Genomic DNA, 6,000 nt, shown 5'->3' on the forward strand with positions numbered 1-6,000 from the left:
TTTCTTTAATTGAAGACCTTATAATAATAACAATGGCATTTATTAAGTGCTTGCTATGTGCAAAGCACTGTTCTAAGCCTTGTCATCTTGTGTGTACCCCAGCATACACTGTACACCACAGGTACCTAATAAAAGTAATGATTATTATTATTACTAGGAGAAGTAGAGTGGGCGATTTTAACTATATTATCAGCTGAACTCTAAAAGTGAGCTTTTTGTACCATGATTTCTGCCCCTAAATAAGGGAAGCATCTTCCCCAGACTCTGGTGTATTGTCCAGTGAATGATTAAAATCGTCAACAAACAGTAAGCTGCCTGTGTTGACCTTTAAGAACTTGGTATTTTGATGGACTGTCCCTTTTTTATAGTATAGTGAAGTTGTAAACAGAGAAACATGAGACATGAAAAATGGCCAACCAGTCAAATTCAGACAAAGAAAAGGTCAACTCAGAGCCCCGCTCATCATGAACACACGGGCTGGCTGAACCACCGGGACACGTGACACCGGGTTCTTGGGATGCCATGAGTTTGGAAGGATGGAAAATGGCAGGGGAGATGAGCTGAGGGAAAAGGCCAAAGTGAATGCATTTGCTTGCCTCTCTGGATCCAGCTGGTAGATGGCAAAGAATTGACTGGGGATAAGCCATGTTTAGGTTCCAGTATCAGAAGCTCCTGAACTGTGTTGCTTCTGGAGACAGTGACCTTTTCCAACATTTGCATGGTGTATGGCATGTCCCGCCAGCCTGCTGTTCTCCTCCCAAACCTCCTTGCCCATCCAACCAACAGGAACTTGACTCCTTCTCTGGATGGTCCCTATTTCTTACTTATAATCTCACCAGGGGCAAAATTCACACTGCCTTTTTGGAATTTGGAATTCCCTTCCCTGCCCCATGTCTTTTTTTTTTTTAATGGTATATGTTAAGTGCGTACTATATGCTAGGCACTGTACTAAGAGCTGGGGTAGATACAAGATAATCGGTTGGGGCAAAATCCACGTCCCACACAATCTTAATCCCCATTTTACCGATGAGGTAGCTGAGGCACAGAGAAGTGAAGTGATTTGCCCAGGGTCACACAGCAGATCAGTGGCGGAGCCGGGATCCGTGCTATATGTACTGCTGCTTCTCATTTATCTTGTCTTATCTTCTTATCTTCAATCAATCAGTCAGTGGTATTTATTGAGCACTTACCCTTTGGAGAGCACTGTACTAAGCACCTGGGAGTGTATGCTATAACAGAGTTGATACACATGTTCCCTGCCATCTAGGAGCTTGCAGTCTTCCTCTATATTCCTCTGGTGGACGAGAACCAGATGCACATTGAGAGGTTCAAGATTGCTATTCTTATGTCATGGAAATAGAAAGACTCCGTGAGAGCATTAGTCTCTTGTCCATTCAGGGAACTCATCATCAATGATATTTATTGAGTGCTTTTTTTAAAAAAAAAAATAAGGTTTTTGTCAAGCATTTGCTATGTGACAGGCACAGTATTAAGTGCTGGGGTGCTTACAAGATAATCAGGTTGGACACAGTCCTCGTCCCACGTAGAGTCCACAGTCTTAATCTCCATTTTACAGAGAGGTATTTGAGGCACAAAGAAGTTATGTGACTTGGCCAGGGTCACACAGCAGACAAGTGGTGAAGCCAGGATTAGAATCCAGGTATCCAGGTCCTCTGACTCCCAGATATATGATGAAAGGGTTTTTTATTATTATTATTATGTAGTAGTATTTAAGTGTTTGCTATGTGCAGAGCACTGTACTAAGAACTTGGGAAACTACAACACAACGGAAGTGGGAGACACATTCCTTGCCCATAACAAGCTTTCAGTCTAAAGGATCTCAGTTATCTTCCCACCTTCAAATCACTTAATGATGATTTTCTTAAGAGCAAGCCAGTTTCTTCAGCACATGATTCTTTTTCTTTTTGTTTTATGGTATTTGTTAAGTGTTTATTATGTGAAAAGCCCTGTTCTGAGCGCTGGGGTTTTAGGTTGGACACAGTCCCTTTACCACATGGGGCTCACAGCTGAAGTAGGAGGGAGATCAGGAATACTGAGGTACAGAGAAGCAGCATGGTGTGGTGGATAGAAGCCGAGCCTGGGAGTCAGAAGGTCATGGGTTCTAATTCCGGCTCTGCCACTTGTCTGCTGGGTGACCTTGGGTGAGTCACTTCGCTTCTCTGGGCCTCAGTTCCCTCATCTGTAAAATGGGGATTAAGACTGTGAGCCCGCTGCGGAACAACCTGATTACTTTGTACCTACCCCAGTGCGTAGAACAGTGCTTGGCACATAGTAAGAACTTAACAAGTACCATTGTTATTATTATTACTATTATTATTTAGTATGGCTCACATCTCAGGGGCCTCGTTTGGCTCTGCGTACATGAGGCGTGCTCCACCCTCTTTCCAAAATCCTTTCTAGACTGTGAGCCCGTTGTTGGGTAGGGACTGTCTGTATTGTGTTGCTGACTTGTACTTCCCAAGCGCTTAGTAAAGTGCTCTGCACAACAGTAAGCATTCAATAAATTGAATGAATGAATGAATTTCCAGTGAATTGTAGGACATAGTTAACTCTAATTGCATAACTTGTCGCTGTCATTTCCTTATTATCATTTATCTTTAGCAGAGCTCTGAATTTTAAAATACAGGGAGGGAAATGATGAAAATAGGTTTTCAATTTTATAATCTCCATTGGAATAAGTTCTCCTTCCTGAAATAAATGGGAGGTTAGGTTAGGTTATCTCGAGTGAAAATTTCCTCTCTAGTGAATTAAGGTCTCTTGAGGTTCAAGCTTATGAAGTTTACTGTCAAGGCTAGGGGATTGGTTGTTTCAATCATTTTTTTTTCATTTCCCCCCCATCTAAAAATTGTTTCTTGATTAACAATTAAAAACTGCTAGTTTTTTTTTTAAATAGTAAAAACCGTTACTTGGAAATTACAAAGATAAGTTGGCTTTGAGAATAACTGTATCGTTGCAGTCAGTTGTGTGAATCTGAAGAATTCATTCTTTCTAGGATATTTGAGGACTATGTGCTTGTTGTGGTCAAGGAATGTATCTAATCAGTCAGTTGATTGTATTTATTGAGCATTTACTATGTGCAGAGCACTGTACTAAGCGCTTGGGGGGGTACAGTATAACAGTGTAACAGACACATTCCCTGCTCACAACGAGCTTACAATCTTAGTACAGTGCCCTGCACACGGTAAGCACTCAATAAATACAATTGAATGAATGAATGAATATTGTATTCTCCCAAGCACTTATTACAGTGCTCTGCACACTGTAAAGCGCTCCATAAATATGATTGATGTTTTGATGGATTCATTGGGGAATACTGGCTTCAGTTCTCCAGTCAGTTGGAAAGGGTTACTGAATATTCCAAGTTGCGTATTAGTAGGTTCTCAGAAGTCTGTTCCATGTAATACAGGTAATCCTTTCATCAACAGTATTAAATGCTCACTTTGGGCAAAGCACTGTACTGAATGCATGGGAGAGTACTACAGAGTTAGTGATTCCCTGCCCTTGATGAGCGTATAGTCAAGTAAATTAACCAGAAGGTAACTGGGGAAATGCCTTAACTCTTTTTTTCCCGTGCTCTTTATGTGCTCACCATATGTCAAGCATTGTTCTAAGTGCTGGGTTGGATACAAGTTCATCAGACCAAACACAGTTCAAGTCCCACATAAGCTCTCCCTTCTGTGTCAATTATTTGTTCATATTAATATCTATCTCCCCCATCTAGACTTGTAGAGAAGCAGTGTGGCTTAGTGGAAGGAACATGGGCTTGGGAGTCAGAGAGTGTGCATTCTAATTCTGGCTCCGCCATTTATCAGCTGTGTGACTTTGGGCAAGTCACTTAACTTCTCTGGGCCACAGTTCCCTCATTTGTAAAATGGGGATTAAGACTGTGAGTCCCACGTGGGACAACCTGATTACCTTGTATCTACCCCAGTGCTTAGAACACTGCTTGGCACATAGTAAGCACTTAACAAATACCATCATTATTATTATTATCATTATTATTATTATTATTGTAAGCTCCTTATGGGTTGGGAACATGCCTGCTAATTCTGTTGTATTATACTCTCCCAAGCACTTAGTACAGTGCTCTGCACATAGTAAGCACTCAATAAATACAATTGATTGATTGTAATGGATCAGGAACTTTGGGACTGTGGATAAATGAAGAGGAAAATCATAAACAGCACCAAAAACCATGGACAGCAACTGCAACAAAGCACCAAAAGGCAAAGTGTGTATGCCTGTAATATGACATTTGTCTTCTTGGCCCCAGGCACAATGCTGACGGAGAAGCAATTTGGCCTAGTGGGTAAAGCATAGGCCTGGGAGTCAGAAAAACCTGGGTTCTCCTCTTGGTTTCACCACTTGCCTGCTGTGTGACCTTGGGAAAGTCACTTCACTTCTCTGTGCCTCAGTTACCTCATCTATAAAACTGGGATTAAGACCGTGAGCCCCCTGTGTGATACGGACTGTATCCAACCTGATTGGCTTGTATCTACTCCAGTGCTTAGAACAGTGCTTGGTGTGTGTGCGCGCGCACACACACAAACACACACACACACACTCAAATGCCAAAGAGTTGTCTCCAATTCGTAGCAACTTTATGGACATATTCTCTCCAAAACATCCTATCTTCTGCCATAATCCATAATCTTGCTAATTACTCTTCTGTTATCGTTGTTACGGTTTCTATCCCTGTAGCTGCTGGTCTGCCTCTTCCATATTTTCCCTTGATTATTCCTAGCATTAGTGCGCTCTCCAGAGAATTAGTCCTCCTGATAATATGTCCAAAATATGCTAATAAAATGTACCGTTGAAACAATTGCCCCCAAAATACAAATCGTCAATTCTGTGGTGTTCCCAGTGGCACTGTATGGATCTCAAAGCTGGACAGTGAAAAAATGGGATAGAATGTGCATCGATTCTTTTGAAATACGATGTTGTAGAAAGCTTTTGCAAATACTATGGACTACCCGAAAAACAAGCAAATGGGTTCTGTAACTAAATTAAGCCTGGCACATAGTAAGTGCTTAACAAATAACGTAAATTAAAAAAAAACCCACCTTACTGCATTATCTTTGAACTTAAAGTCAGCTAATATATCCATAAACATATACTTGCATCAGTAGCATTTTGTTGCATTCCTCTGAACTGTCATGTTATCCAGGTACTGTTTGGGGACAATAGTAGTTTCACTGGGAAAGAATTATTTCATATCTGACAGTCCACTCCTCTTTTCCACCTTCAAAACCCTCCTAAAATCGCACCTCCTCCAAGAGGCATTTATGGAATGGGTCCATCATTTTCCCCTATTCTCCCTCCCCTCTGCATGGGACATGTCCCCTTTTGATATATTTGAGCATTTTGATGCCCACATCAGTTCCACAATATTTATATTCTTGTATTCTTATACTCTAATATATCCACATCCCCAATCTATTTTAATGTCTGTCTCCTCCTGTAGACTTATCAGTTCCTTTATAGGATGGCATCATGTCTACCAACTCTGTTGTATTATACTTTCCCAAGTGCTTAGGACAATGCTGTGTACACAGAAAATGCTCACTGAATGCCATTGATTGATGAATTCAAAAACAGTTGAAATAATATATGGCTAATATCACATCCGGATGAATTTCAGGGGATGACACAGATGTAACTTGAAGTGAAGTATTGTAGTTTACTTTTTTCCTGACATTTATCCAGTGATGATATTATTATTAACAATAATAATTCTTGTGATTATCACTGGGTTAATCCTCACCATATGTCACGCACTGTACTAAAGGCTGTCTGGGGTAGATACAGTGGAATCAGATCAGAAATAGCCCCTGTGCAGGAGGGAGAACAGGTATTGAATCTACGTTTTACAGATAAGGAAACTGAGGCCCAGATAAGTTTGGAGACTTACCCAAGGTCACCCAAAATCAAGTGGCAGAACTGGGATTCAGATTCTGGTCCTCTGATTCTCAGGCCTGC

Source organism: Tachyglossus aculeatus, chromosome 6, assembly GCF_015852505.1.
Source record: "Tachyglossus aculeatus isolate mTacAcu1 chromosome 6, mTacAcu1.pri, whole genome shotgun sequence".
Lineage (NCBI taxonomy): Eukaryota > Metazoa > Chordata > Mammalia > Monotremata > Tachyglossidae > Tachyglossus > Tachyglossus aculeatus.